Source organism: Fundulus heteroclitus, chromosome 5 (genome assembly GCF_011125445.2).
Source record: "Fundulus heteroclitus isolate FHET01 chromosome 5, MU-UCD_Fhet_4.1, whole genome shotgun sequence".
NCBI classification, from domain to species: domain Eukaryota; kingdom Metazoa; phylum Chordata; class Actinopteri; order Cyprinodontiformes; family Fundulidae; genus Fundulus; species Fundulus heteroclitus.
Window position 1 is genome coordinate 13543885 of NC_046365.1, and position 21843 is coordinate 13565727.

At 42.4% G+C, this 21843-nt stretch overlaps 1 protein-coding gene across 3 annotated transcripts in view; it reads left to right on the forward strand.

Moving 5' to 3' along the window:
* apbb2b (amyloid beta (A4) precursor protein-binding, family B, member 2b) overlaps positions 1–21843 on the forward strand; it is an 84456-nt gene that overhangs the window by 3495 nt on the left and 59118 nt on the right. The window lies entirely within an intron of this gene.

Consider the following 21843-nt stretch of genomic DNA (forward strand, 5'->3'; position numbering starts at 1 on the left):
TTACAGGACTGCACCTCCCACAACCTGCTTTTTCTGAATACATAATGTACTGACTACTTTCAGGATGGAAGGATGACTTTACCCAGTATAACAAAAAGTGTTTCTGAACAGGATTACCAACTATAGCTTTAAAACACTTTAAGCTCTTCTTTAAAAAAAATACACTGCAGAAGTACTTCCTTAACACTGAATGTCTTGTATTATTGCAGCAATTTACTCAACCAAATTGTGGACAGAGAATATTGTAGCAGTCTTGTGCATCAATAATGACTGAAGAGAAGGTCTAATACTAGCATTTCTCCTCCATCAGATGGTGTAAGGTCCATCTGTGCATTTTCAGGCACGGAAGGATCACCTCTCCAGATCTGTGAAAATTACAAAACAAACATACTTTCCTGTTCACATAGTGCTCGGCGAACAACGTCCCGGCCAAAGGAACATGGCATCTCACGTAAACTCAGAAGCTTTTTATTGTATTCCTGTGTATAACAAGTGAAGACAGAAGACGGTAGAAGATAAAGGGCCAGAGAGTAACACTACAAAAATGGAGCTCCAGAATAAGTAAAAGTCAATAAAGTGCATTAAAATGTTTGATGGTTGAGGAACTTAATATACAGACATATCAAATTTTATAGAGATAATAAACAAATAACATGAGACGTCACCCATTTAGCATGAGATTCAGCACCGCTACGACCTATGTCTACAAGGCACAAAACTCCAACAAACCTACCAACAGGAAACGGTGGAAGACGCTAACAACTCATCGCATTCCTAAACAAAGTCTGGCGGGTTGTAGTCAGACTTGAGAGCTTCCGCATTACACATAAACTTCCTACTGCTCCCTTTTTGCCGTGTTTCTGTGCAGAGCGTCTCAGCAAGGCAGCCGATGCCGTCGTCGTTGCTTTGCCATGACACAGTTTAGGGGTAATTGGGCTCTGCGGGTTTTGCTGCTGGGCTCAATGTGTTACGGTTCTTTCTGAATTGGTTTTATGTGCCACATAAACCAACAATGTGTCAGCTATTAGTGTGAGCGGGCCGACTGTAGGCAGAAGGGCTATGTTGTTTGACCGTTATGCCTCTCAGGGGCGCATCGGCCCCTCTCACCTGATCCCAATTTACCCGAGCTATATCGGAGTTTAAAAGGGTATCTATTCATTTGCAATGCTTCTAAATTTCACCAGCTCACTCCATATTGTTGTTATTTCTGCATGCATGGGTGCAATTTTAGCAACATAAATGGTTTATTGTGACATGGGTAGGGCTGAAGGAGCACATTCTCTTGACTATGCGCATAATACTGGAGTTTGCTGTGGCTGTATAGGCGGCACAGCCCCCCCCCCCCCCCCCCCCAGAGAGCGAGGCGAAGGCTTTGCATTGGTGCTTGGTGCTGACTGGACGAGGGTCGCTTAATCGCTTCCACACTTCCTCTGCTTCTTTCTGCCAGGTCCTTTCCGATAATGCGGCCGCTTGTTTGATGCAAACGTGGAGCCACTTAACTGCTTGTTTATGTGTTTTCTTATTGTGGAAAACCTTCCTGTTTCTGTTTTCTTGAGGATAGGGAGGGGCTAAGTGGGGATGTGTTATGTCTTTTTGTCCCCTCCACCCTCCCAAAAAAACAAAAAAACAAAAACTTTCACATGTGTAGGACTTGTCGTCGGGTAGGTTGTTGAGTCTGACGTGTGCTTCTGTGACTGGAGTTGTCAAAAAAAAAACAAAAACATGATCTACCGTAGGAGCTGGCCTTTTTTTTTTTTTTTTATTGGGACTGCACCGCTGGGATTTGTCTCCACTCCTTGCCTCTCTCCCCTGGTTACGCCGCCTCTGATGCTTTTGTTTTTGCATCACATTTGCACTCCCGCACGCCCTCCCTCTGCGTACATTCAGGAGTTCATGAAACCCTACGGTCTAAAAGCGTTGCGGCTGAAACACAGTCAGTGTACGGTACTAATGCGCTGTGATTTTAAGACATCCCCTTTTTTTTCACTCCTTTTCATTGTTTTACGCGTTGATGATAAGCAACTTTTAATCTGCATGTCAGGCTGTGGTTGTGGTGACCTTTTTTGCATTCTTGAGTTGTTTACGCTGTGGCTTCGGTTGGCTGGGTTAAGTTGTGCTAACCAAAATTGAACGTGTCGCTGGCTGCACCACCATAGTGGAAATGCAGCACTGTCATCCTCTACTTGCCTGTTTGCTTTGCCTCCCTTTCGCGTCTCCTGCTCTTCATTCAGCCCGGGCTCTAGTCTGGATGATGTCACTGCCGATTGCTCAAGACTCCTGTGCTGTTGAGTTGGTTTATACTCTTCCCCTCTTTCTGTTTCCGGCCCTCCCCTTCTCATCCCCCTCTCTCCCCGACTCCATCCTTCTTTCCCCTCGTCACGTAAACCCCCTCCCCCTCCTTTCCCTGTAGCATTTTTCTGCACGACATCAGGAGTTGCTGAGTGTGGAAAAAGTGACTTGGACATTTATGGGCCGAGTTTTGGGCTAAGCACTGCATTCTGTTCCCTGTGTGCCTGTTTGTTTAGCCCCGCTCTCATGAAAGTGCCTCAGTTTTTAAAAGCGGCCCCTCCTGTGCATAAACGGTTTCTGTCGCCCCTCTTATGGGCAAAATATAGGATATAGAAGAATTTTTAAGAAGCACACAAAGCACATTTGTGTTGGTTAGATTTTCTCGCCTTTTAGATGTAAAACAGCCGGGGTTCAGTGTATGTGTGCAGGCCAAACTGTAGAGCTATAAATACTCTTTACAACCCCACATTCGTATGTATTTTATTGTGATTTTATGAGCTAGACCAGCACAAAGTAGTGCATGCGTTTGATGTGTTTGGAAAACGGGTTCATGAGTTTTCTTTCTTTTTCCATATAAAAGTAGTGGTATAAAGTAGTTAACTCTGATACCTTTAAAGACAACGCAGTGAGTCACTCTGTTAGTAACTAGAGTCTACCTCAGATGTTAGAGAACATTAGTGAGCAGACAGCTCATGGAGAAAGCTGCTGAAGAGTTTAATGCAGAGTTGTTATGAAGTAATATGCCGAGCTTCGAACGTCTCACAGACTACTGTTCAATTCATCATTCCAAAATGGAAACGTACGATTAATCACTGAAGCAGCCCAGAGGCCCACGGCAACCTTGAAGGAGATGCAGAGATCCACAGCTCAGGTGGGAGAACATGTATTAGATCTGGGACTTTCAAATCTAGCCTTTGTGTGATAGTGGCAAGACGAAAGCCATAGGAAGCCTCGTTTGCAAACCTTCCATTAAGCAATTCAGGGATCAGAGCTTATGGGAGAAGTTGATCACGTCAGAAGAGACCAAAACGAAACGTTTTTGCCTTGCTACAAGGCAGGAAGGCAGGTTTAGTAGAAACACTGACCTTCTACCTCAAACTTAAAGGAGCAAAACGCAAAATGTCCTTGTTTTAGATAGAAAGAACTAATAAATATTTTAGTGAAGAACTGAAGGTATCTTTTTAGATTGAATGTGGAATGACGTCACACACCATCTCTCTGTGTTGTTCTCCAGTTTCTTGTTTACAAGGCTGGGCCAGCCACACGGCCATGTACGTCCATGTGAACAGATGTCACTCAGGCCACTTCAGTGTGATGCTACAGTTGTGGCATGTGGGTTGATGGTTGGAGTTTGACCAGCAATGGGCCAATGCGTTAATGTTATGTGAGGCGAGGAGCCGGTAGTCCAGCATAGCGAGCATTGTTTAATGCAGCCCGGCGGGTTTCTGAGCTGCCCACTGTGATCCTCCCGTTCATTCAGGGCATTCTTTTTTTTGACAAAAATGTAAAATTGAAACAGATATCTGGTCTGGTGCTTAGTATTTGGAGGTAGAGAGAGGCATGGCTTGCCACACATCTTGTTTTAGTCTACAGAAAGTGCTCAACAGCCCACCTAGTGGGCTTATTGCTCCTGTAACTACAGCTGTACTGTATATCGGACCACAATCACCACAGCAATATCAACGTCTTAATTATTGCAATCTTAAAAGACTACTTGGGTGGGATATTTAGTAGGATATTGTTTTTCCACTGGCATACATGCTTATTCTGCATTCTAGATCACCATGCGCGAAGCAAGAACTGATACCTATACACTATGTGTTATCAGCCATATGGCATCCTGATGTTCAGATCATCACACACTTCAACTTTATCTAACCCAAATTATTTCCGAGTAACAATATAAAACATTAAAGTTTTTATTATTTTGAACATGAAAAGGAGATCGAATCAAATTCAAATTCCCGCACAAAGGTTTTTTACTACCAAAAGCAACTTCAATTTTAACTTCAGGTTGTATAATTTTGTTTCATTTATTGAGACTTCTTCTCTCAACATCCCTGAACCTTCAGTTTTGTTTGGCAGCTTCTACAGTAGCTATAGTCAAAACTAGAACTTTTGCTTACTTACTAAACTTTCTCTTTAAAAGATTAGAATAAATGTCATGTATACTGTTTTTGCTGGTCGGTATCCTGATTTGACTACTCAAATTAAAATGCGGGAATAGGTCTCAGTTGCGCATGTACATTAGAACAATGTATGCCAATCTGACAACGTATGCTGTTCTGACAGAACACCGGCAGTATTGTGCTGTGGGGATGCTTCTCTTTAGGAGAGACAAGAAAGCTGATCAGAGCTGGTTGAAAGATGGGCGGAGATAGTTGCAGGACAATCCTGGAGCCTGTTAGTGGCAGCTAAAGACTTAGTTCTTAATAGTTCTTGTTCCTGCAGGAATGTGTTTATTCCTGGTGTTTGAAAGGCCTAGTCAAAGTCCAGACCTAAAAGTAATTGAGAATCTTGTAGGACTTGAAAATTAGTGTTCACAGACGCTCTCTATCTAATCTGACTGAAGTTATGACATCTTCCAAAGAAGAGCGGGCAAAAAATTTGATCTCCAGATGTAGAAAGCTGGTATAGACATACCCCCAAAAGGCTTGCAGCAGGAACCTCAGCAAAATGTGGTTCTACAAATTGAGAATTTCTGGGGTGTGTGTGTGTGTGGGGGGATTTTTTTAAACAAACAGCTTTAGATAAATATGAAAACCAGCTGAAAAAAAACCTACTGGAAGTCATAAAAGTATAATTATAACGCAACGTAGACCATCTCGATATAAACGATATAGTCTCATCTTTTTAAAGTAAATCTCGATATATTTTAAAACTCTTGATATATTGCCAAGCACCATACTCCTTTGTGTTGTTCCGTCACGTAAAACCCAAGTGAACTACACCGAAGTTTTGTTTTCGTGACCAAGTTGTAGAAAGTTCAAGGGCTTGGAATGCTTTTGCAAGGCGCTGTTTGCAGCAGGGATTTTCTTGCCTCGCAGCACCCGCCCGGGGAGTCTGTGTGTGGCCGAGGTCATAGACAAGACCTGGTGAGAAAGGTCGGCAGAGGTTTGCATGTGGGTGCATGCTTGTTTCTCTGCGGGTGTGTGTGTGTGTGTGTGTAATCAGATAAAGAGCCCAGAGATCAGTTATCGCCGGCCTTTTTCCCCTGTGAAAGAATACTACTCATCTACCCTGACTAAACCAGTGTGTGCAGGGGTGAAACGTCTGCGCTTGAGTGGAAATTTCTGCAGATTTGTTGGACTCAGAACAACAGGGAGACAGCAGATGCAGCGCGGGCTGTCGAGTTGAGACGATGGCTGCACTGCAGTTTGTGCCGACTCATGGTGCTAGAGACGGTGACGTGTGTATTGTCGATCCTTCTTTTCGCTTTCTCTTTCTACCCCTTATCGATGCCTCTCAATAGGGTTATTGTGCTCCCCGTCAGGCAGGGGTGGTGTATGTATGTGAGTGTGTGCGTGCGCCTTGTTGTTGCAGGGAGCAGACAACCGTGAGGTGTGTTTGAACAGAGAAGGAGCACAGAGGCCCTGTTCATCCTGCAGGCTGTGAAAATGAATGATAGGGCCCCCATATTCCCTCCCAGTCTGTCCCTCTTTTTTGCCCTATTTGACAGATTTTCACCCACTTCATTTTCTGTATCTTAGTTTTCTATCTGTGTGTGTGTGTGTGTGTGTGTGTCTGTATAATATGACAGCTCCTGGAAACCCCACGCCGAGCGACTGTCTTCTTGCTGTCAAATCTGCATGGAGAGCGGCTCATGACTATGCATGTTATTCTGCCTGCAAATCACCTGTGCAAGCAGACGGGGATGAACTTTTACGCGTGAAGGGAGCCCCCCCCGCAGAGGCAGATTTACATTCCCACCCGGTTCACGCGTGCTCCCGCTTTCTCACGCGCTCTGTTTACATGTTTCTGTTTCTGACATTGTCTTTTCCGCGTCACCGCACTTTCACGTGTATGCCCCCCCCCCCCATCGTCGGCAGTTCAGCTGCGTAAGGGGTTTCTGACCTTCCTCTCTTGGTCTTACTCTTGACTTTTAAACACAAACACATCGTCCTGAGACGGGAAAGCTAAAATGTGATGAAAGACGCTGTAAAGGCCAAAGCCATGGCTTTTTAAACTGGCCGGCAGGTTCAAAGATTGCTGCTGGGGTGTCTCGTTGAAATACCTTCCACAAGCGCAAAGATGTAATCTCTTACCAATAAGTGAATGCATAGCACCGAAGGTAGGAAGGTTATACACAATTCAATTTAGTTAATTTATGTCAGATTCACAAACAAACAAAATCTGAAGGCATTTTACAAGACACACGGAAATATGTAGTCAGTTCAGTCCACTCATAAAGACGGTCAATTCCAATTCGATCTTAGAAATTACGTAAACCCAACAGTCAAGATTGGTTTATTAGGGCAGTTGTTGTCAAAATAAAAAGTTTTTTTTTTTATCTAAGAAAACCCATCTTACAGTATGATGTCACTGACTTTGCAGCAATTCCTCCTCTCGAATGAGAGTGTAACAACAATGGATTATTGTGCGCTCAGTGGAAAGGAAACTGTTTTCTGTGACACATTGAGACTACTGTCTCGTTTAGCCTGCGTGAGAGAGCAAGAGCTGACGTGGATAACAGAAAGGCTGAGTGTGTTCCAGCAAAGTAGCTTGGTTTTTATCTGAGCTTTGAGCCTCTGTCTATCGTAGAAAATGCTAGATTGTGAAATTTTGGCAGCCTTTTGGATTTTAATTCTTCAGGACATACTCAGAGACGGCTGTTTTGTCATGCTAGCCATGCTAACCGCTTTTATGAGATACTAAAGACATTTTAAGGCTTGTAATATAAAGTTTTACAAACCATGAAGAATAGAAGTAAGCCACGATAAATGTACTCTCCTTGAACGTTAAATTTCGGTAGTATCTTATTTAAGGGAAACACCTCTGGTTTATTGAGTCTCATGTTGTAACCCGAAAAAAACTTTTTTAAGTGTCATTAAGAGACATTTTAAGTGTTCAAGTGTGAGTTGCTCTTAGCTCACTCTATCAGAAATCCACAAATGCACGTCATCTGGCGATATCCACTTGTGAATGCTCTCATAAAGGTTTACGCGTCAGAAAGTAACCTACCCATTACTGCAGCAGCCAGGGAGTTATGCTTGTTTATAATTGTGATAGTTCGTTGTTTGCGGAGAGTCAGGCGAGGAAGGCAACCTTTGGTGAATTTACTTGACAGAGTCGGCTTTTGGGAAGTGGATAAGACAAACGAACGTCTAATAAGAATTTACAGACGCAGGAAACAGACGCTGAGGTTCATCACGCTGCTAAGCAGAATCCTGGCTGGAAACCGTGTGGCACGGAAGGGAAGCTAGTATTTTTATGAAAGTCTGAAACCGCTAAATTAGCCAGCTGACTGTAAGGAGATGACGCAGTCTGCTCAGGCGCTCTTTGTTATCAGAGAACCGAGCCACTGAAAAACCGGGCCGAGACCTACTATCGAACGAATTTAGCGCGGTTCAGTTTTCTCTGGCACGGTTCTGTTCCATTTAAACTCGGCAGTTATCTCGGTTACCGAGCTCGAACCGTTCTCGGCACGGTTAGAAAAGGGTAGTGTAAACTGGGCTATAGATAGCCATGGAAGGATGAACCCCGGAGAGAAACTGGACTTAAAACAAAAAGATTAGTCTGATTTAATGTCAAGACAGTGAGGGGGAAAGTGCTGGCTGGGGCAACTTCACATATAGTTTGCACTTATTAGAATCTAAAATTAATTAGCTATATTTAATTTAATTTTCTCTTAAATGGAGAAAATACTGCAGTGGCCAAACACTTAATGCAATAAAATGCCTCTGGACTCTCGTGGCTGCCTTTGAACGTTGTGAGCAACAAAAAGCACCCATAATCTATCACACAGATAAATAGATCTTTTGCTTCAATTGTCGCTTTGGCACAATAAAAGAAGCAAGGATTTGTTCCCTGCAGGAAGTAAGCTATGTTTATGTTTTCTGTCACATTTTCTGTGCGTTTTAGCCTGCACTGCTAGGTCTCGGTCTTTTTGGCTTCAGCTAACTGTAGCATTGCGTCTTAGCAAGGCTTGTCTCCAGTGCTGTGTCACTGGTTAGTCTTGCGATGTGCCAAGTGCTAAGTCTTATTCGCAAAGGGCATTTGGACTGAATAATTCACAGATAATATCTGCAGATCAATGCAACTCTATGTGACCAGATTTTCCAACATGTGCTCAGTTGGTGTGCTGTCAGCATGGCCACCACTTTTGCATGGCCACAGATGTCTGCAGAGCAAAGTCGCTGACTTTGCAAGATAGCCAGATTCCTGCAATCAAAAAAGAAAAAACATGATTCTTGCTGGCGAGCTCCAAGTTAACTTGAAGCCAAGGTGTTAGTTTGAGCCAACCGTTTTTCTCTTAAGGCACAAATGTGTGAATTAGCCGCATAAAAACGCCTCAGATTTGAAATGATCTGCCTGTTCAACCTAATGCAGAGTTGCTAGCTATAATCCTCATGGTTTAATTGCAGTGTGCAGTGTTTAAACATAATTTGTAACTGCGATATGTGCAATATATTGTGTAAATTTACCCAGAGAGACCATCTTTGCACTGCCTCCATTGTTTGTCAGATGAGATACAGCACTAATCAGTAAAAAAATAAATAAAAAAAAATCCAGAGAAACAGTATTTTTTTTCTCCATAAAATGTAACTACAAGCTAAAATATTCTATCCTGTTCCCAAACAAAAGTTGCAGGCCAAATCCCAAAATGTGTTTGACAGCAGAGCTTTTTCTGCAGTCAACCACTTTTTCAGTGATTATTAATAATAATAATAGTAAAAAAAAACTATTCAGTGCTAATGGTTAGCTAATGCAGGAATCAAATTATCGAAAAGGAACACTTCGAACTGTGCTTCTTCTGGATTTAATAATCTAATGTGATAAATTTTAAACAGCTAACCAGAAGTTATATTAACATGTCTGTAAACGTAGCTCCAGCTGGTCACATGCCTTCAGAAGCGGTTTATGCAGGTTCTAGGTCTGACAAAATCAGATCTCTGTCGGAAAACATCACAGAAACTTACATTTTGAAAGGAATGGACGTGTTTTTCTTTAACACTCCATTAAAAATAATGATGCACCACAAAATAAACCAGTAGTGTGGCAGTTGTAGTTATGCATTTATAATTTTCCCTGAAAGGTTAAATGTTTGACCCTCGACTGACTCTTGAAGTCACTTTAGTGTTCTTGTCAAAGTTAATGTGTTTGTCTGTGGTTGTTTGCAGGTTAAAAGCTCTTTGGGAATGTTCATGCTCAACGTAAATATGCTGTTCCTCTTTTTAATGGATAAACTTACTTGTCTACAGCTCAAAGCCCTTCATATGAGGGTTTAGAATATTCAATACAGTTTGTTGATACAGCTTTTGTCAAGTGCTGTTTGGCAAATGTGTTTACTTTGCTGGTCACACGAATTAAGGTTTGTTTTAAACCCAGTTCAGTTGTTTGCATGAGTCAACCTGAAAGTAGTGGTTTTATATATATATATATATATATATATATATATATATATATATATATACTGCTGCATTCATTTATGAATTTGGTGCACTGCTGATTTTCTCAATAGGCTGGACTTTTATAATCACGTCTCGATCTTAAAGTTGATGATGTGGCCACCTCCTGTGTGGAGCATCGAGCCAGCCCTCTTGTCCATATGTCTTAGAGGCCTGCTGCTTTCTGCTCTTCCTTCTGTTGGAACAATTAGCCCTCATGCTGAAGGCCGGAGGCTGAATTGTATGAAACGCATTCCTGCTGGGTGAATGCGTAGGATGTCAGGTTACAGGAGTTTTGAATCACAACTCCGGTCCATGTGATTGTTTAGGTTTCTGACCTGATTTGCTTTTTACATTGACACTGAAATGAGTCATTGCGAAACCATGCGACGAAGTACCAGCTTCCAACTAAAATCTTTACAGAAATGTTCTAAATAGTGATGCACCTACCCAATATATAACATCAAAGTCATCATTGCGTTATGAAAGTGCACGCAATCACAATCAGTGAGGACTGCTTGGATCCAATATTTGGTAGGTTATTATAAATGAAGGGACATGGATCATTTGGCCAGTTCCATGATACACAAACGATATAGATTTACAGTGAGTCCAAGAAGTATTTGATCCCTTGCTGATTTTCTTCGTTTGCCCACTAACAAAGATGTGATCATTCTGCACGTTTAATGGTAGATGTATTCTAACATGGAGAGACAGAATATCACAAAGAAAATCCTAAAAAAAATCTAAGGAATATATATTAATTAATTTGTATTTCATCGAGGGAAATAAGTATTTGATCCCTCAGTATGCATTAGGAGTTCTGCCTTTCACAGAGCAGTTAGACACTCCCAATCAGCTTGTTAGCTGAACTGAAGCCACCTGTTCTCACTACTCACTTGTGTGAAAAACACCTGTTCACAGAATCAGACAATCTGACAGATTTCAAGTCTCCAACATGGGTAAGACCAAAGAGCTGTCTCAGGACCTCAGAGTCAGGATTGTTGACCTCCACAAAGCTGGAATGGGCTACAAAAAGATTAGCAAGGTGTTGGATGTGAAAGTAACAACTATTGGTGCAATTGTTAGAAAATTTAAAGAGTATAACATGACCATCAACAGACCTCGGCCTGGTGCTCCAAAGAAGATTTCACCTCGTGGGGTGACAATGCTCCTGAGAACGGTCAGAAATAATCCTGCAACCACTCGTCAGGAGTTGGTAAATGACCTGAAGGCAGCTGGGACCACAGTGTGCAAGGAAACAATTGGGAACACTTTGCGCAACAATGGACTAACATCCTGCAGTGCCCAAAAGGTACCCCTGCTCAAGAAGGCATATGTAGAGGTGCGCCTTAAGTATGCCAATGATCACCTGAAAGATAAACCAAGTTATTGGGAGAAGGTTCTGTGGTCAGACGAGACCAAAATTGAACTTTTTGGCCTCAACTCTACCCGCCATGTGTGGAGGAAGCAAAATGCTGCCTATGACCCCAAGAACACTGTGCCCACCGTCAAGCATGGAGGTGGAGGCATTATGTTTTGGGGGTGTTTCTCTGCCAAGGGTACAGGGCTACTTCACCGCATCACTGGGAAGATGGATGGAGCCATGTACCGTACAATCTTGAGGGACAACCTCCTCCTCTCTGCCAGGAAGCTGAAAATTGGGACGTGGTTGGGTCTTCCAACATGATAACGACCCAAAACACACAGCAAAGGCAACAAAGGATTGGCACAAGAAACATCACATGAAGGTCATGGAGTGGCCCAGCCAGTCTCCGGACCTCAATCCGATTGAGAATCTATGGAGGGAGCTGAATGTCAGAGTTGCCAAGCGACAGCCCACCAACCTTCCTGATTTAGAGAGGATCTGCAAAGAAGAGTGGGCCAAAATTCCCCCTGGTGTGTGTGCTAAACTTGTGGTTAACTACAACAAATGTCTCACTGCTGTACTTGCTAACAAAGGCTTTGCCACTAAGTATTGACTGTGTTTGGCTAGAGGGATCAAATACTTATTTCCCTCAATGAAATACAAATTAATTAATATATATTCCTTAGATTTTTTTCAGGTTTTTCTTTGTGATATTCTGTCTCTCCATGTTAGAATACATCTACCATTAAACGTGCAGAATGATCACATCTTTATTAGTGGGCAAACGAAGAAAATCAGCAAGGGATCAAATACTTCTTGGACTCACTGTAGGTCGACAAACTTTTCAGTCGTCACAGGAAGTGATGGCGGAGAACAAAAAAAGTGAGAAAAAATGGTTTAATCACAGTAAATATCATCAGGTTAGTACAGTTATTAACAGCACTGATCTGATTTTGTTCAGCCCCGAGTTTTTGTGATTTATTTAATATAAATATTTTACTGCTGATACCAATTTAAGCCTATTCTGAGCCTAGTTCGCTGTGCTTTGTTCAGCCTTCCTATTTTCTGCTGCAAGTCTTGCTCTCGCTCGCTCTCTTGCAATAAGACGTCTTCGAGTCGTTGAGTCTTCCTTACTCACTAACAAAATCCACGGCCTTTTAGCGCTTTGCATGGACTTTTGATGTCCTGTCAGCAGGTCACAAGTCAACGGCCATAAAGCTGCAAATCGGTTGAATTAAGTTGATTTATCTGGGCATTTGTAAGCTTTACTAGATTTGTTCTAACATTATTTAAATCTGTCATCTAAACTCTGATCCAGAGTGTTAAGTCTAGTTGGGGACCGTGCAGGGAGAACGTTAAAGGGTGTCTGACAACATTAATTAAAGGGCTTTCTAGTCTTAAAAGCCTGAGTTCAGTCAAAAAATACCCATCTTGTTAATTTTTGGCAACGGTCAGAAAAAGACCAAAATGCTGCAGGAGGAGGGTAGATTTAAAGCATTAGAAAAGGAGCGACCGTTTCAGTAGTGTCGTTGGTTTCATTGGCAGACACGGGACATTCCTGCACCCCTGAGTCATTCTTTCTGATCCACTAACTCTGCCTTGATATCTTTTTCTCACATGCTGGTACACTTTTATGTCAATCCCTTAGCACGTCTCTTCATAGAGAGCAACATTTAGAAAGTTACAAATCTTAGGCCAGCTCTGATGTTAAAAACAATCTTTTGAGATTACTGTGGCATAGTTAGCCCTTTTTTTAATGCAATATGAGATATATATATAAAAAAAAAGATCACGTTGAAATCACTAACACTCATAGACTTAAGTGCTGTGCCGCTTACGTCTAGACCTCTCTGTCCTCTCGGATGTCCTGCCACATCACAGCTATATATAGGATGGGTCTGTGCTCCCTCTGGGCTCGCCTTGGATCTGACAGGCCTTTTGTGCATGCTCGCCTGCCTCTCTGTGTACTTTTACTTCAAGAAGAAGGCTGTTTAATATGGTTTCTTGTCTTGTTTATTACAAAACGAGCAAAGGACATTCAGAGGGAATTTTGCTACTAGAGCTCTCAGTTTGTCTGATATTAGGGGAAAAAAGAAATTACACGAACTTGCCGCGTCAACGTAAAGCCTTAAGCAGAGACGAACACAAACAAACAATGTATAACCTTACGCAGAGGCAAACACTCGGACTGGAGTTTATTTCTGATGCATTAGCAACGCAGTAATGAGCTCGCCTTAACAACATCCAGCACTCTTTAGCCTTAGGTGCTGTTTCTAAAGCAAAATGGGTCAAGCTGTCTGTGAATTTAATTGTTGTGTAGATGTTTTTAGGCCCCTCTCCGGGAGTGCACTTTTTTTTATCATTGCGATATTACCAGGATACACACAGCACATCCGTTAGACCTTGGGCAAGTCAAATATTTTTATTACTGATGATCGTTGTTATAAAACACTGGGGCTTATTGGAAACGATGACATGTTTGTGGGGCTTTAGATTTGATTTAAGCACCGCTAGCAAGTGCTGCCCTTAGCGCTGGGTTTCTTTTTTGTTTCTCTAGAAAGCACTCTGACTCATAGCTCATGAGTTTAGTTCTCACATTTTACCGAACAGAACCTCGTCTTCTCTACCTTGTTAACAGAAAATATTGAGGATGTTATTCTCTGTGTGCGAATTATATTGTTACCATTAGCATTAAAATGACCACTGACACAGTGCTTCTGTGTTTAGAGCTGTATCTTTCCCAGTGAATCATTTGCAGAACTATAGAACTATGGATGGATGGATAGAAAAAAACTTATTGAGATTAAAACCTCTTTTTCAAGAGTGTCCAGGCCAAGAGGGCAGGTCAAATATACAAATTGCTGCTATTAATTTCTGTACCCCCATTTTCTCTAGAAAGTACATCTGTCTCGTTGCTTCTTAGCGCTCTCTCTCCTTTGAAAACAGCCAATGAAAGATTACCATCATTGCTTATGTGTAGGCTGTTTGTCGTTCTCATATAAAGTACACCTGTCTCACTGCTTCTCTGTTTAGCTCATAAGCGTTGCAGTGACAGAGCTATCGCTGCCATTAACAATGGGTACTCTTTATTTCTCTTTCCTTGAAAAAGCTATGAGCTTGTTCCCCTTATCAAACGCATCTATGTTTTAAAAAGTAGCCTTTCCGTCATACTGGTTCTAGCACTTAAGTCCTTTAATGAGATTCCAAAGAAAGTGCCAGAGAGAATATGGTTACCAGAGTTTTCTTGGCTGTGTAAATCGTACGGTACTGCGGTGTTGAGCCCCCACCCACCTGTTCCTACACTTTTCCCTCACTTACACGAAAGACAAATTCTGTTGGTTGGTCGTATCTTCAGTCAAGAAAAACAGGGATATCAGCTTGGATAACCTAAATGGTAAATGGCTTGTATAAAGCTTTATCAAGTCCGACCAGTAGTTTACCCTACAGTCATTGACACATTCACACCCTGACGGTGGTGAGCTATTTTAGTAGCTGCAGCTGCGCTGGGGGAGACTGACAGAGGCGAGGCTGCCATACACCGTCGCCACCGGGCCCTCTGACCACCGCCAGCAGGCAATGTGGGTGAAGTGTCTTGCCCAAGGACACAACGACGAAGCTAGTCAGAGCAGGGAATTGAATCGGCAACCCACCAGTTACAGGATGAACTCCCTAACATTTGTGCCACACATTTACCATTTAACCTAAAGAAATATAAAATTTGAAAAGAAACTGTTTCAAAAATAAAATATCAATAACTAAAGGATATAAAAATAAAATATATAAAATAAATACCATAAGCTTTAAGTGTACTCCTGCTGTTAATTAGTGCTTCCAACAATAGGTTTGGGAAAAAACAGTGTTTTCATTAAGTAAAGTGGGCTTGGCATCGTTCGGTACCTTCCATTTATCATACTCTGGATAGGTAACATGAGGCAAAAGGGAAATGGGGATGTTGGAGGGTTGTACCATTCACAGTCAAATCCAGGATATTGTTATGAGGCTTTTATTTTATTTCACAAATTGCCCCCTCCCATATCAGAGAACATTTAAGGGGTTAACTTCAAATGTGTCAATAACCCTTTTTTCTATTTAGCTTGCCACGTCAGAAAGTATTGACTAGTGTAAATAAATGAATGTAAAGAAACTCTGCGTTCTTGACCAACTGATACATTTGTTTTGGTCAAAATAAATCATTCTTACCTTCCTTTGTATTCAATTTACCTTGTCATTGTTCTAGCTCATAGTTTGCATTTGCTCAACAGTTTAAGTGCATATAGACACAATTGATCACCACCTGAAAGTGTTTCAAAAGTGCATGTATTCATGTGCCTTTCTGCACTTATTATGCCCCCAGTCGCCCACATCCACCCAGACATGCCTGGGATTCTTTGGCACACCCTAAAAATTCCTCAGGCCTTTTTTTCTTTTTTCTTTTGTGGTTATTTTTTTTCTCTTCCTTAACTCCCCCAGCCATGGACACCACAACAGCAGTAAAGGATATTTTTAGCTCTGTGTGACTGCAGACACACTGAGGCGCTCATTCATTGAAAACACAAAATGCTTGAAGACTTGAAGTTCACTTTTAAACTTTAACTCAACAAGTACAATGACAGTGCAGCTAGTTCTGCCCCTCCTTCGCCGTCACTGCAGACTGCTGCAAAGCATGTCCAAACCATGGGTTTTGTCTTTGCAAGTGAGGCCTCAGTGTGTGTTTGTCTGTACACAAAGTGGTTTGTTTAGGCTAAGGTCTCAAGCAGAGTGTTGCTTTGTCTCTGTTATTTCCCGCTATTGACCAAACTCCCTTCGTTCCCAACAAAGCTTCCGGCGTAAGCTGTGAAGCAGCTCCACGATGGCTGTTTCCCCCCCCCAATCGTTTTCCTTGTTTTTACCCATTCGTCACAGGCAGAAACCCTCCATTGTTGACAAGGCGCCTACAGTGTCTTAAAAATAGTTGGAAATGCACGCATGTATGTATTTCTTTAATTAAATTAGAAAATGGAATATGAAAAAAAATAGGCATTTCTAGATTTTATTCCCAACTTTCCATTGTTAAAATTACAAATACCTTGTCCATCCATCCATCCATCCATCCATCCATCCATCCATCCATCCATCCATCCATCCATCCATCCATCCATCCATCCATCCATCCATTCATCCATCCATCCATCTATCCATCCATCCATCCATCCATTCATCCATCCATCCATCTATCCATCCATCCATTCATCACCTTTGATGAGGCCGACTGTGGTGGAGTCATCTGTGAACTTCTGATTATGGCAGCAGGAGTTGATGGAGAAGTCAGCAGTGTAGAGGGTTCCTTGTGGGGGGGCCCCCCGTTACTGCAGACCATCCTGTTAGAAGAGATGGCCCTGTGTCCTCAAATACTGCGGTCGACCAGTTAGGTAGTCTAGTATCCACTGGGACAAGTGGTGGTGCCCTACTGGCCGCTTCAGCTTCTCCCTCAGAGGTCCAGGCTGGGTGGCTTTAAAAGCACAGGAGAAATCCAAGAATCCCGCTGATGTTATTCTGCTGCAGCTGATCCTCCATATTCTTCCTGCAGATGTTCTTTCCATCCCTGGTCTTCTCCGTTCCTTCTGTGCAGCTATCAGCTCCTACTTGAGAGCCTTTTTTTTACAGGGTTGATTGAGAGATTGTTAGTGGAGAAACACTGTACCCTCATTAGGGATTCACACATACATAACATTCATACATAACATATTCTGCCCTTAGTAGTAGTTTAGTCCATAGTAGTGCTAGGCAATATATTGAGACTTTAAAAATATCAAAAAAATGTAAAAAGCGATAAAAGATGAGACTATATTGTTTTTATGGAGGTGGTGTATGTTGCTTTATAATTATACGTTTATGTGTTTCACTAGGTTTTTTTTCAGCTGCTTCTTATATTCATCTAAAGCTGTCTGTTAATAAATGTGCCTGTGAGACATTTGGGATAAAGCTTTGATTCAGAGAGGCCTTTTTATAATTACTTTATGAAAAGAAACACATCATCATGTATTGGTATTCAGCCAATAAATATTAAGATATTATTGAGATATTATTTTTTTTCTCCATCTGGCCTAGTCCATATTATTTCATTTACATTGCTCACATATACATTAGCCCAAGTATTGTAAGTCTTTTATGTGATGTTTTTTCCAAATTTGCTGCCCTATTTCACAACACCATCAGGTGCCCATACATCTGTCCATAGATTGTCCGTTAACTTCCATCAGTAATTTTGTCCATCCCTTAATGTTGTTTTTGCGATGGTTACCTGATATCGTGCAGGCCTAATATTTACACGCAAACAACCGAATCCTGGAAACGTGAGACAGGAAAATTAGGAATATTAGAACATGTTTTCTTTTCTCTTCTGTCTTTTTATCTCATTTTAGAATAGATACTCTTAGTCGTGAGGCACTAGGGATTAGCCCACAGCGAATCTGGTTTTTAAGCTGTCCAACCTGCAATTGTTCAGGAGGAAAAAGACGAGGGAACCTCAAAAGCCTACAATAGCGGCTTTGGATCGCTCTTGTGGAAGTTTTACATTCAGCCCCAAAAGCAAACGGGATGAAGGACTAGTGAACGATTCAATGTGCAAATGTTGCAACAAATCTTTCAGAGCATCTGCTGACGTTTCTGCCGTTTGTGCTCAGATCCACGTAGTCAGCACATGAAGGGGACCCTTCAGCTGTTCTCAGCGCGCTGTGAAGAAAAGCAGCGAGTTCCTCAGCGTACTTTCTCCATCATGTCTTGTTTCCCGTGTGCTGCAGACAGACGTTCTGCCTCCCTCTCTTCCTCGTATTTCCATCTGTGAGAAGGGCGCTTCTCTCCTCTAAAACCTGCGTGTAAAAAGCTAATTCTAGAGAACGAAAAAAAAAACAAAAACAAACAAACAAACATTCGGACCAATTTATTTGCGCGTTCTCCCGAACATCTCCGGTGGTGAAAGTGTGACCGCTGTGTATTTGTGCCTGTGGTTACGGAAACATTTGCACATACAGATTTAAATGAACAGAAAGGCTCGTTAAATAAATCTGCAATGCACACTCTAAGCCATTTACTGCTTTACATTAAAACAAAAAGACTTGAAATCGATTCCTATTAATGCAGGAGCTGGTGTAAGGCAGCTGAATTAGCTGAATTTCACCTTTGGTAAAGAGTTAAGCAGCAATATACTATTTAACAGGGTGGCTGCACAGGGTTGTGTTTTTGTGTAGGCATAATATGGCACCATAGATGGCAATATCAATGACCATCAAAGGTTCTGGTGGGGGTCCACATTTTGTGCTGCTTTATCCAAGTTAGAAAGTTGACCAAACACCCCTTTGGATTCTCTGTCCTGTTGCTGGTCTTTATATCACCATGAATCAATCTGTTTTATCTGTCCTGCATCTGAGCGCTGCAGGTTGACCCTCTTGTGTGACGCTTTTGTAACAGATGGACGTTTCTCTTGAGCAGAGGGGGAGAGAAGAGGAGGAGGAAGATGGTTGTAAATCAGGGTTGTGGGGAGAAGTGTGTGTGTGTGTGTGTGGGGTGGGGGGGGGGTAGGAGTGTGTGCAAACCTTTTTAGTTTTAATGAGAAAAGAAGCACAACTCTTCTAAAACAAAGAAACGGCAGAGGGGAGACTCTGCAAAGCAGCTCACATGCGGTGCCTTCAGAAGTATTTATACACTCTGAACTTTTACACGATGTCTTGTTAAAACGGCTAATTTTGTTGTAGCGGTTCCATTTTTTTTGTGCTACACCAGCACATAGTATTGCATAGTTGTAAACTGGAGGAAAAAACAAAACAAAACAGTTGGCTGGTTTATGGGTCTCGTCTGACCAGAGCGTCCTCTTCCACGTTTACCTTGGCCCCCACATAGCAGCCAAGTGAAACCTTCTGCTGGCTTTCTTTCAGTGACGGCTTTCTTACCGACACTCTTATGTAAGGTGGAGTTTGTTCAGGTAGTTGTCTCAGTGACTGAATCTCCTCCCGCAGCTTTGGTTATCTGCAGCTCCTCCAGAGTCACCAGAGGCCTCTTGGCTGCTCCTCTGATGATCTGTCTTGTCAGCTTAGGTGGAGGCATTGAACCGCGTTCTCTGAGATGTTTAAAGCTTGGGATATAACCCCGCTGTAACTCCAACGATCTCCTCCCTAACCTGTCTGCTGTCTCCCTAACGCTGTTTGTTAAGTAATGTTCTCTAACAAACCTTAGAACCTACAATACAATTGGTTGCACAAGATTTTATTTAAGGGCATCAATGTTAAGGGGGGCTAAAATCAAATGCGCACCCCACTCTTCATATTTAAATCTGTAGAAAATATTGAAAACTACACCCCTCTTTCTCTCCTCCTCACACCTGCGTTCCACTTCGGGCCGATCGATTTGCCGATGAAATCCTAACAAAAATACACAACAGTTGTTGTTGCAGTGTCTCGCAATGTGGAGGAGTTTAAGGGGTAAGAACACTTTTGCAAGGCGGCGTATAGCTGTTTGCAAGAAGAGACGAGTGAAGCCGGGGGAAATATAGAGAAAAAAGGGTAAGACAGGAGGCATTAATGTATCATCTACAAAGAATTGGACCGATGGGGGGGAAAACAACGGCAAGAACAGACGAGAGGCCTATGAGACCTCTTGGCTTGTGGAGTTAAAACAGATCCTCTGTGCCTCTCGCCTCGCAGAGTTCGGTAAATGATTTCAGTGACGCAGGAAACAGAAACACGGAGAGGGGCTGAGAGAGAGAGAGAGAGAGAGAGAGAGAGAGAGAGAGAGAGAGAGAGAGAGAGAGAGAGAGAGAGGAGGTGGGGTGTTAGCAGCTGCTGCCTCTATTATTGTTTTATCCCGACTGCCAAGTCTGTGTGACACTAACACAGAGGAACAGTCAAAGGCCACTGTCCTACTCTCCGTGTAACAATGGAGATCATGTTTCTGACCGTCTCCCAGTCGGCCGATAAGTCTTTCTCTCTAGGTATGTTGTTAAAGGTGTTTGCTTTCTGCCGGGCCAATAAGCTGTACACATGTGAGTCCATGTGGAAGGCTAAGCCTTACATTTACTATTTGCGTTTCTGCCTCTGTGTGTGTGTGTGTGTGTGTCAGCATCACGGCTGCCCCGCCCACATTGTAGCTCTGTAATTACGCCCCCCCCCCCCATGTACAGCAGAAGGCGGCCGGGAGCCCTTTCAGCGCGCCGAGGCTCATAAAAGGCGTCGCATTCACAGGCCAGCTAGAGTCGCCGACCAGATGGATTTTGGGATTGAAAGTTATAGTTTTAATGTTTATTAGTCCTTCTGCACTGCTCCAGATCTGTAGCTCAGACATCTGGGTTTTTGGGGCAGAAAATGACACGGCACCTCGACTGTAGTCTCTACTTAGCCTTTAGGCAGTGATACTTTCCTTTTTTTTTTTTCTTGTTTTGGTGGCTGTAGCACTTTGTGCTTACAGTGAAAAAACAAAAAAAAATCACTGTGAGATTTAAGTGGTGACTCTGAAGGGAAACTCCACTGATTTATTTATTTTTTTCACATCAAAGTGTGTTTACACGTTTAAGGGAGCACTGCGGCTGACACAAAGCCCCCTTCTGGTTCCAGAGGGAGTTCTGTAAAGTTCCCGCTAATGATTTTGAGTGAAGCGTGGCTCATGTGAGAAACAAAACCACTCTTGGCCATTTTGCATGGACTTCTACTGTCCTTCATGCCCACACCTAATTATGACTTCGGTTCCACTTTTCTCTCAATGAAGACATTTTACGTACAAGCAAACAAATACTTTTTTGTCGATATGTATATAGACACGGTTGGATTGGTGCAAATAGGCATGGCGTCGACTGGGCTCCTCTGACAAAATATTCACCAGGAAACAACAGAGTTATGAGGAACACGTGGATCGATTTCCATTATCACCATCATTATCCTCATCACCAAATTCAGCAATAATATTCAAATCTAATCTTTTAGTAGTGCCATGCATTCATGAGCAACAGCAATGGTAAACTGGTTTGAGACAGCTGTTGAGTAGTTTACAGTGTTTTGCACTTTCTACTCAAGACTGGTGGAGCGCACTGTGATCGATTAATAAAGATCTTTAAAATAGATCCTGATTGTTATTATTTTTTAACACGATCAACATTGGTTTTGGTCTGAAGGCTGACTGTCTTCTCTTCTGTTATCCTGGAGGTTGGATTTACCGGCTTGTTCCTGCTCGTACTTAGTTTATCTAGTCAGCCCTCTCTCGTGACCCATAGAGGTCACCGATGTGATCCAGTGTGTCGTCTGCTCTGCAACACGTCTGTGTTGGCGTCATGATGACAACATGTGCCGTCATTAAATCTAGCAAATATCGCAAAATAGATCCAACCTGCACATGGTGTCCAGTACAGCTACCTCCTAATAGTGTTTCTATAGTTTCTCCCCCTTTAACGAAGCATCGAGCTGTGATTGGCCAACAGTTCTGGACGGCTTTTAGTTTTCTGGTTTAGATGTTCTGGTCCAGGTTTGTGGTCAGTTTTCAATTTCCATTTTTCTAAACCCCTAAACTATCGATACTGATTTTAGCCAATCCTGATGTCTCTTGGAGAATCATAGGTAA